The 8959-nt window shown below is 45.5% G+C and overlaps 1 pseudogene; it reads left to right on the plus strand.

The window, feature by feature from the left end:
• The first annotated feature begins 233 nt into the window (after positions 1-233).
• Positions 234-6482, plus strand: LOC115200794 (uncharacterized protein C10orf88 homolog; annotated as a pseudogene).
• The last annotated feature ends 2477 nt before the right edge of the window (positions 6483-8959 follow it).

Below are 8959 nucleotides of genomic sequence, written 5' to 3' on the forward strand. Positions count from 1 at the left end.
TGCCTGACCTCACTAATGCTCTTGTGGCTGAATGGACGCAAGTCCCTGCAGCAATATTCCAATATCTAGCGGAAAGCCTTCCCAGAAGAGTAGAGGCTGTTATAGCAGCAAAGGGGGGACCAACTCCATATGAATGCCCATGATTTTAGAATGAGATGTTTGACGAGTAGGTTTTGATGCTCTCAAACACGGCCACGACTTCTCAAGCGAGAAGGGGGTAGTTGCATCCCAATATGCGACCGGAGTATGGGCAAGTGGGTATGTTGAAAGAAAAGCAGTGGGTGTGTGGAAAGTGGGTGTGTCAAAGCGCAGAGGGTGAGTCTGAGTCGTATTTCACTGTTAGTTTTACACAAGTAATTTGACATTTTCAGTTATACAACTGACCATTGTTTGTTTTTGATTAAAAGTATCGACAATGGGTGTTCTGTTGCTTCATGCTTTGTATGTGTGTGCATACAGTGACTGTCACGGCTACTAGGTATGTTAGCTACCACACCGTTGCCGGACAGTAGTGTTTGTCAAGCGAAGGTGTTAAGGGAATTTTCAATTCCAATAATGCATTTAATCTTTGACCAATTCACCGAGGTTTGTAAGACCCTGGGTTCACTAATAATTGGGCAAAGTCTCAGATTTTAGAAAAAAGGTTCACAGATCTTTATTCATGAGAGCTCTAAAGTAAAAAATGAAGACCCAGTCCTTTTATAATACACATACAAATTCCTATCTTTAGACCACTCCTTGCTCAAACAACCAGTACTTTTCCACTAACCACAAATAACCATAAAAGTTGTCCCATTCTTCAAGGCTTTCACCTCCCCTCCCCCGTTGGGACTTTCTTGGTTTGAAACCCTCTAATGATTTTCCATTATCTACTCTACAACTTCACTCTGTTTACATCCCTACTAAAGAATATAACATCATAGTATTACAATACTAACAGATCTACCCACATCCTGGTTTTATCTTCTCATGATTCTCAAACATTTCACACTATCCTACAATTTCAGAGTGGAACACTTTAGTCATTATTCTAACGCATACAAATGATTCTAACAGAAGGGCACTGTGCACTTGTTGTTGCCTTTCATGCCCTCCCCATTGAGTAGTAGACGATGTATCAAGGTGACTTTTAGATGGGTTATCAATATGAGTTATTTATTGTGTAGGATGCTATCCTACGTGAGAAAAAACAGCCACGTTAGCTACCACCGTGATACCCAGTAGGAAGTACTTTAAGTCGGCAGGCATGTTGATACAACACCAGTGCACTGATCGCTGGCTAATCTCGACATACAGCCCAAACTGCCATCTTAAAGAAGTAGTTCACTATGTTAGATGGTTCCTCACCCTGAAAGTAGTCTATTTGGTTTGATGTTACTTAAATGTGATATGGCCATAAAAAACATGCATGCTCACATGCCCACATCACTTCCATTGATTGTTAGCTTGTGGTGGCTAAAACTAAGCCAGGTGTACACTACACGATTTTGGCCCTGATTTAGCTGTCCTGGACAAGTTTTTGAGATAAAAAAAAAATCCCTATGCTGTTGCCTACTCGGAGCATGCGGCCGTCGCCGACGCTTGTTTAGCAGGTCAGAGTGTCACAGAAGTTGTCATGGAGAGAAGAGGACCAAGGTGCAGCGGGATTGTGGACACTCATGTTTATTAAATAAAACACAAAGCATCCACTTGAAAAAAACAATAAACAGTACTTACAACAGCAACAGCCTTGCAGGCACATACAATGCAGTGCAAGGACAACTACCCACAACCCCAAAGAAAAACACACACACCTATATAGGACTTCCAATCAAAGGCAACTCAACACACCTGCCTTCAATTGGAAGTCCAATCACCAACAAACATTCACACATACAAAACTGCCACGTCCTGACCCCAAAACTAATACAATAGCTCCATCTGCTGGTCAGGACGTGACACAGAGACAATCTGAAGGCTACCGATCTCATCTTTGGGCAGTCCCAGATGTCCTGATATTTTCAAGCATGTTTGATTTTATCAGCACAAAACCTGCAATGCTCTTGTAGTGTGAGATGTGCAATGACAAGTTTTTTGAGAACGGTGATCAGCAATAGACAATGAGAACTCCCCAGAGAAGTTGACGACCCTGTTTCGCATCACCCAGAATGTGTTGACTCTTGAGCAGGAGCGATGACTGCTAACAGGGCCGCAACTTTCAGTGGAGACTGGGGGGACATGCCCCCCCCTCAAATTCTGAAATTGCATTTTTGACCTCCCCCAGTTTTATCATTGGAATGTGATACAAAACACGACAACGGTGTGCTTTAGGACCATGTCTCCGAGCGGTCGGGTTGGCTGTTTGGAGTGTTTATCCGACTGGATTTAGGACCACATGGACACCACAGAGCGGGCTGGCTGGCTGGACCAGCATGGGAGAGTTGAGCATAGTTCAGTGTGTTCTGGCTACTCTTTAGTTGACTGATGTAGCTGGCAAGTTAATTGCTGTGTAACTCAATTTAAAAAAAATAAACTACTGTTTATTCGCAGTGCTGAGCTAGCATTAAAATAATTTGTCACATGTGCCGAATACAACAGGTGTAGACAAATAATTAAAGAACAGCAGTAAATAACAATAGCGAGGGCTATATACAGGGGGGACCGGTAGAGTCAATGTGCGGGGGCACCGGTTAGTCGAGGTAATTGAGGTAATATGTACATGTAGGTAGAGTTCTTAAAGTGATTATGCATAGATAATAAACAGAGAGTAGCAGCAGTGTAAAAGATGGGGGGGGGGCAACGCAAATAGTCTGGGTAGCCATTTGATTAGATGTTCAGGAGTCTTATGGCTTGGTGGTAGAAGCTGTTTAGAAACCTCTTGGACCTAGACTTGGCACTCTGGTACCGCTTGCCGTGCGGTAGCAGAGAGAACAGTCTATTACGAGGGTGGCTGGAGTCTTTGACAATTTTTAGGGCCTTCCTCTGATACCGCCTGTTATAGAGGTCCTGGATGGCAGGAAGCTTGGCCTCAGTGATGTACGTGGCCATACGCACTACCCTCTGTAGTGCCTTGCGATCGGAGGCCGCAGGCAGTGATGCAACCAGTCAGAATGCTCTCGATGGTGCAGCTGTAGAACCTTTGGAGGATCTGAGGACCCATGACAAATCTTTTCAGTCCCCTGAGGCGGAATAGGTTTTGTCGTGGACCATGTTACTTTGTTGGTGATGTGGACACCAAGGAACTTGAAACTCTCAAACTGTTCCTCTACAGCCCCATCGATGAGAATGGGGGCGTGCTTTGTCCTCCTTTTCCTGTATTCCACAATCATCTCCAGTGTTCTTGGCACGGGGACTATGGTGGTCTGCTTGAAACATGCTGGTATTACAGACTGAGACAGGGAGAGGTTGAACATGTCAGTGAAGACACTTGCCAGTTGGTCAGAACATGCTCGGAGTACACCTCCTGGTAATCCGTCTGGCCCTGCGGCCTTGTGAATGTTGACATGTTTAAAGGTCTTACTCACGTCGGCTACGGAGAGAGTGATCACACAGTCATCCGGAACAGCTGATGCTCTCATGCGTGTTTCAGTGTTACTTGCCTCCAAGCGAGCATAGAAGTAATTTAGCTTGTCTGGTAGGCTCGTGTCACTGGGCAGCTCGCGGCTGTGCTTCCCTTTGTAGTCTGTAATAGTTTGCAAGCCCTGCCACATCCGACGAGCGTCGGAGACGGTGTTGTGTGATCCGATCTTAGTCCTGTATTGATGCTTTACCTGGTTCGTCGGAGGGCATAACGGGGTTTCTTATAAGCTTCCGGGTTAGACATCTCCAATTTTGTCTCATTGATTGGACTCCAAGTTAGCTGACTCCTGACTCCAATTAGCTTTTGGAGTCATTAGCCTAGGGTTTCACATACTTTTTCCAACCTACACTGTGAATGTTTAAATTATGTATTCAATATAGACATGTCACATTCTTCGTTGTGTTGAGGAAAGGAGGACCAAAATGCAGCGGGATTGTGGACACTCGTTCATTCCTGATAAAAACATGTAAGGTATCCACTTGAAGAAAAACAAAACAATAAACAATACTCACAACGGCAACAGTGTGGCAGGCTCAAACAAACGCAGTGCACACAACAATCTCCCACAAAAGACAAACACACCCTCATATATGGGACTCTCAATCAAAGGCAAATAGACAACACCTGCCTTCAATTGAGAGTCCCAACCCCAATGAACCCAAACATAGAAACAGACACACTAGACTAAACATAGAATACATGAAAATCAAACAGTGCCCAAAAACCCCGGAATACCTAAATCAACTGCCCTACAACAAACACACCACCCCTAACCACATAAAACAAATACCCTCTGCCACGTCCTGACCAAACTACAATACCAATTAACCCTTATACTGGCCAGGACGTGACAAGACAAGAGAAATACAATAATTTGTTTAAGCAGACTGTGTTTGTCTTTTGTTGTGATTAAATGAAGATCAGATCAAATGTTATGACCAATTTATGCAGAAATCCAAGTAATTCCAAGGGTTAGCATACTTTTTCTTGCCACTGTATGTCAACCACAGCTTTCAAATCAACAGCAGTGTCTCTACCTACTTCAGTCCCATTCCTGTTGCCGTAGAAAACACTTGTGGTGTCTAGCATTTCCTGTTTATTCCCTACTAGCACATAGCCGTTTCTCTGTGAAGTTTTGACTTATCCTCTTTACCTGTCTAGTTATGATAGTGTGGGTAGAGGGGATTTCTTCCTCTAAACTCTTGTTTTTTCTCAGCTGCTGTCTCTTGGTGGGTGATGCAGCGTGGCTGGGTCTCAGGTCGTGATAGGCCTGCAGACACTGACACCTGCAGACGGCTCTCCAAGCCTGGGGCCCAGCATCGACATGTTCCATGTGCAGTGCATGATGGAGGTGATGGGGAGGAGATGGGCACCACCCTCTCACCGGGGGCCCAGAGCCTCATGGACATGGTGCAGTTTCAGCAGAAGGTGGGTCCATCTCTCGTCAAATCAGCAGTCACCAATACCAGTCAATTGAAGCCTCAGTGGAAAATTACACAGGCCGGAATTACACAGAAGACAGTGGCTTTATTGTGTTGTTCACTCTTCTACCCACCAATATAGCCCTCGGATAGTGAGAAGCACTAACTAGTGGACACAAAAGACAGTCAATGTATTGCATGTTAATTATATGTATGTTAATCAAGGTCTTTGGTGTTTTTCCAGAACAAAGCTTGACGCATTAAGATGGTTTCTGTCCCTCCTCATGGGCAGTGGGGCTCTCTCTGCTCTGGCTAAAGGAACTAATGGACCCTCTGCAGCTACAGCTGACATCCAACCTCAGCCTTCAGTCAACACCAGCCTCCAGTCAGACGAGATGTCTGGCTCTGTTTCAACAGATCCATGTCTCCAGTCTCGGGTAGCCTCCAATAACCACACCGGCCTGGCAGACATGATGTCACCCTTCTTTAATGGCCAGCCAGGAGGACGGAGGCCCAGACATGCTCCCTATTCTGCAGAGTGTGTGTGGGTAGGTGATGCAGCAAAAACATCCAACTGCCCACAATGAGTAGGCTGGTAGTGGCTTTATGGTGAGGTTAACTACAATGTAGAACTCCCTCTAAAGGTTTACCTGGTAGGGTGGGTGGTGGGAGTTGAATGCAGTCCAGATGTTATGGTTAGGAGTCAAGTCGATGGAGGAGGTCGAGAGCCACACATCCTCCGAAACACGACCCTGCCAAGCCACACTGCTTCTTGAAACACTGCTCGCTTAACCTGCAAGCCAGCTGCATCCATTCTGTCAGAGGAAACACTGTTCAACTGGCGACCGAGGTCAGCTTGCAGGTGCCCAGCCGGCCACAAGGAGTCACTAGAGCGCGATGGGACAAGAACATCCCTGCCTGCCAAACCCACCCCTAACCCGGATGACACCGGGCCAATTGTATGCCACCTCATGGGTCTCCCGGTCACAGCCCGCTGTGACACAGCCTGGGATCGAATCTGGGTCTGTAGTGACACCTCAAGCACTGCGATGCCGTGCCTTAGACCGCTGTACTACTCGGGAGGCCGCTGATTCTGATTGCATTGTGGTGTGTCTGTGTTAATGTTAGAGTAAATGTCTTTGTTAGGGTTTGTGTGTCTGTATTACTGCAGGTCTTGACAGAGAACTCCTGGCCCTATTACAGTAATGGCTGTAAAACCTGTAAGCATAGGAGCGGATATTTTCAAGTGAAATGTTAGCAGGTTAACATGGGAGGGCAACAGATCCAAAGAGCTACTGCTGGAGCAGGTTATGGAGTTGCGTCTGGAGCAGATGGAGAGGAGGCTGATGGAACACATGGAACAGCGGCTGGATGCCTTGCAGCAGCGCCTGAAGAAGGCCTTACTAAGGGCCCTGCCTCTGGCCCTTCCCCTCAACCACCTCAAGACCACAGCACCCACACCTGACCAGAACCACACCGCCCAGGCCCAGGCCCTGCACTGACTTCAGACCTAATTCCTACACTGAATCCAGCCCCTTGCACTGATTCCTGCCCCTGCACTGATTGAACCCAATAACCTGAACCCGATAACCCAACTCACCAGAGACCAGCTGCTATCTTCACTGTAGTTTTACCACTTGTGTTCGTTTGTCAAATAATGTCTGACTGTTTGTTGTTAATTTGACTCCCTTTCATATTCTGTATATTAACAGATGGTTTTGAATGAGTGCACTATATGATCAAGAGTGAAAAATAAAATATAGTTTGTAACAAAACTACAAAAGGCTTTGCATTATTCTTTGAGCAAGAGTAAATATAAAAATGATTTAACAAAACATGCTCTGCAGCCCACATCTGTTCTCCATAGTATGCAAAAGAACATTCCTCTGTAATGTAATTTATTTTATGTTGGCAATAGTGGAGCACTAGGTGGAGCCGTTGGTTTGGTATCTTTGGAAGAACTTCATTGCTACGTCCTTGAAAAGGGCACCACACCCCGGGCTGATCTTTCCAGGAAAAGCTCAGCTGGCTAAATGGGTTAAGGATTATGTAAAACATGAATTTATGAGAATGATTTGCTGGATGTTTGATGTGGATTACAATACCAGCTAAGCCAATAATGAGGTATGTCTCTGAAGAAAAATCCTTTGTATAAATTGTGATCAGGTATCAAACTGGATTGAAACAGTTATCGCTTTGGTCATGAACAACTTTGTATTCACACATCTCAGAGTGCTGATTTAGGATCAGTTCTCCCTTTTCAGATTATATTGAACAAGAGTATACGGACAGGGGAGACCTCAACCTCGATCAGCATTCCTTCTCCGAGATGCTTAGCCCCTGTAATGCTGTGACCCTGTGGTGTCTCTGCCATTGCGTAACTTTCCAACTCTGGTTGATGTGGATGTATGTCTGTGTTGTGTCCACACCGCTGATCTTTCTGCACTCACCCAGTGAGCCAAATCACAGAGTGAGACAGTGTTTTCCTCCAGGACCTGTATAGTATACATACAAACTTCAGACAGCTTCAAACCAACCAAACCATAGAACCACAGGTCAGTGGTGGTTGACTGGACCCAGGCAGACAGAACCAGGGCACAGCTGCCTGTGAGCAAACAGCAGGTCCTGGGCCGCTCACCGAGGAAAGGAAGTGAAGTGGTTCCAACTGTATCAACAATGTCTGACTGTTGCTGCTCCAACTCTGCCTGGCCCTGGATGGAACACAGCTTGGGTTTATGAAGAGAACAAATCAAAGTTTTGCAAGGCTTACAGGTTTTGTTGAACCTGTTGGACGAGGAGCATTCGGAAGTATCAGTAGGAGTGCTGATCTGCGATCATTTTTACCTTTTCGATGTGTGTTCATGTTGCTGCACGGACGGACGGACGGACGGACGGGGGGGGCTGATCCTAGATCAGCATTCATAGTCTGAGACGCTTTATGAATACAGGCCACGTGGGATTTAAATACAACAGTGAAAAGTCTGACCCCAGGGCCTGTTAGTAAGATAACATAACACCCCTCTCAAATCGACATCCTTGAGATATATCATACTGTCTGCATGTTGGCATGTTAGTTAGCACAGCAGTATTCTCATTTGGCCCAAGCCGACTGATATTTAACCTGCGTATGACTCATCCGATAAATTAAACTCAAATTATTAATACACATTCATCATATCCTTAGCATTCATCCACACTGTAACTGTAGCCTCTCAGGGCCTCCACTATATGTAGTCTAGGTAATCACTAACGCATGGAAACTACATTAACAGCAGATCACTTAGTTTGACTGATGGGACATTTACTGTTTTTCCAGAAACCTTGAGCTATCATTTACAGTACATTGACCAAACATTTCATCGGTGAGGTCTATGTAACTGATAAGTCACACTGTGGTTACGTTCCTAAATGGCACCCATATCCCTATGGGCCCTGGCCAAAAACAGTGCACACTATCTAGGTTCCCTGGTTCAGCTGAGCCCGAAGAACGTACAATGGGACGGACACTCTGTAGAGTATTATGTCATGGACCCTGTATATAAATCACCTCATACTGTGGTTAATTCATATTAATGTAGTACTTAATGTCGCAACCTAGCAGGTCACTGTGAGGGTATATGGGAGGAGGTGACCTTAATCAAATGTAAGAGATGACCATGGTTTAAGAGATGACCTAATTCTGTCTTTGTTTTGCTGCACGTGGTAACGGCCCAAGTCCTGCTTGTCCCCATAATGACCTGAGGTATATATTTCGTGTGCGCGCGCATGCGCGCACACACACACACACACACACACACACACACACACACACACACACACACACACACACACACACACACACACACACACACACACACACACACACACACACACACAGTGCAGCTGAATCCACAGCTGTGGTCACATATTTACAAGCTGTGTGTGTTTTCCCTCCCCTGCCTTGGGTCATGTAATTAAGCCAGATGGTGGTCAAATATTC

This window comes from Salmo trutta, chromosome 10 (assembly GCF_901001165.1).
Source record: "Salmo trutta chromosome 10, fSalTru1.1, whole genome shotgun sequence".
Taxonomy (NCBI): domain Eukaryota; kingdom Metazoa; phylum Chordata; class Actinopteri; order Salmoniformes; family Salmonidae; genus Salmo; species Salmo trutta.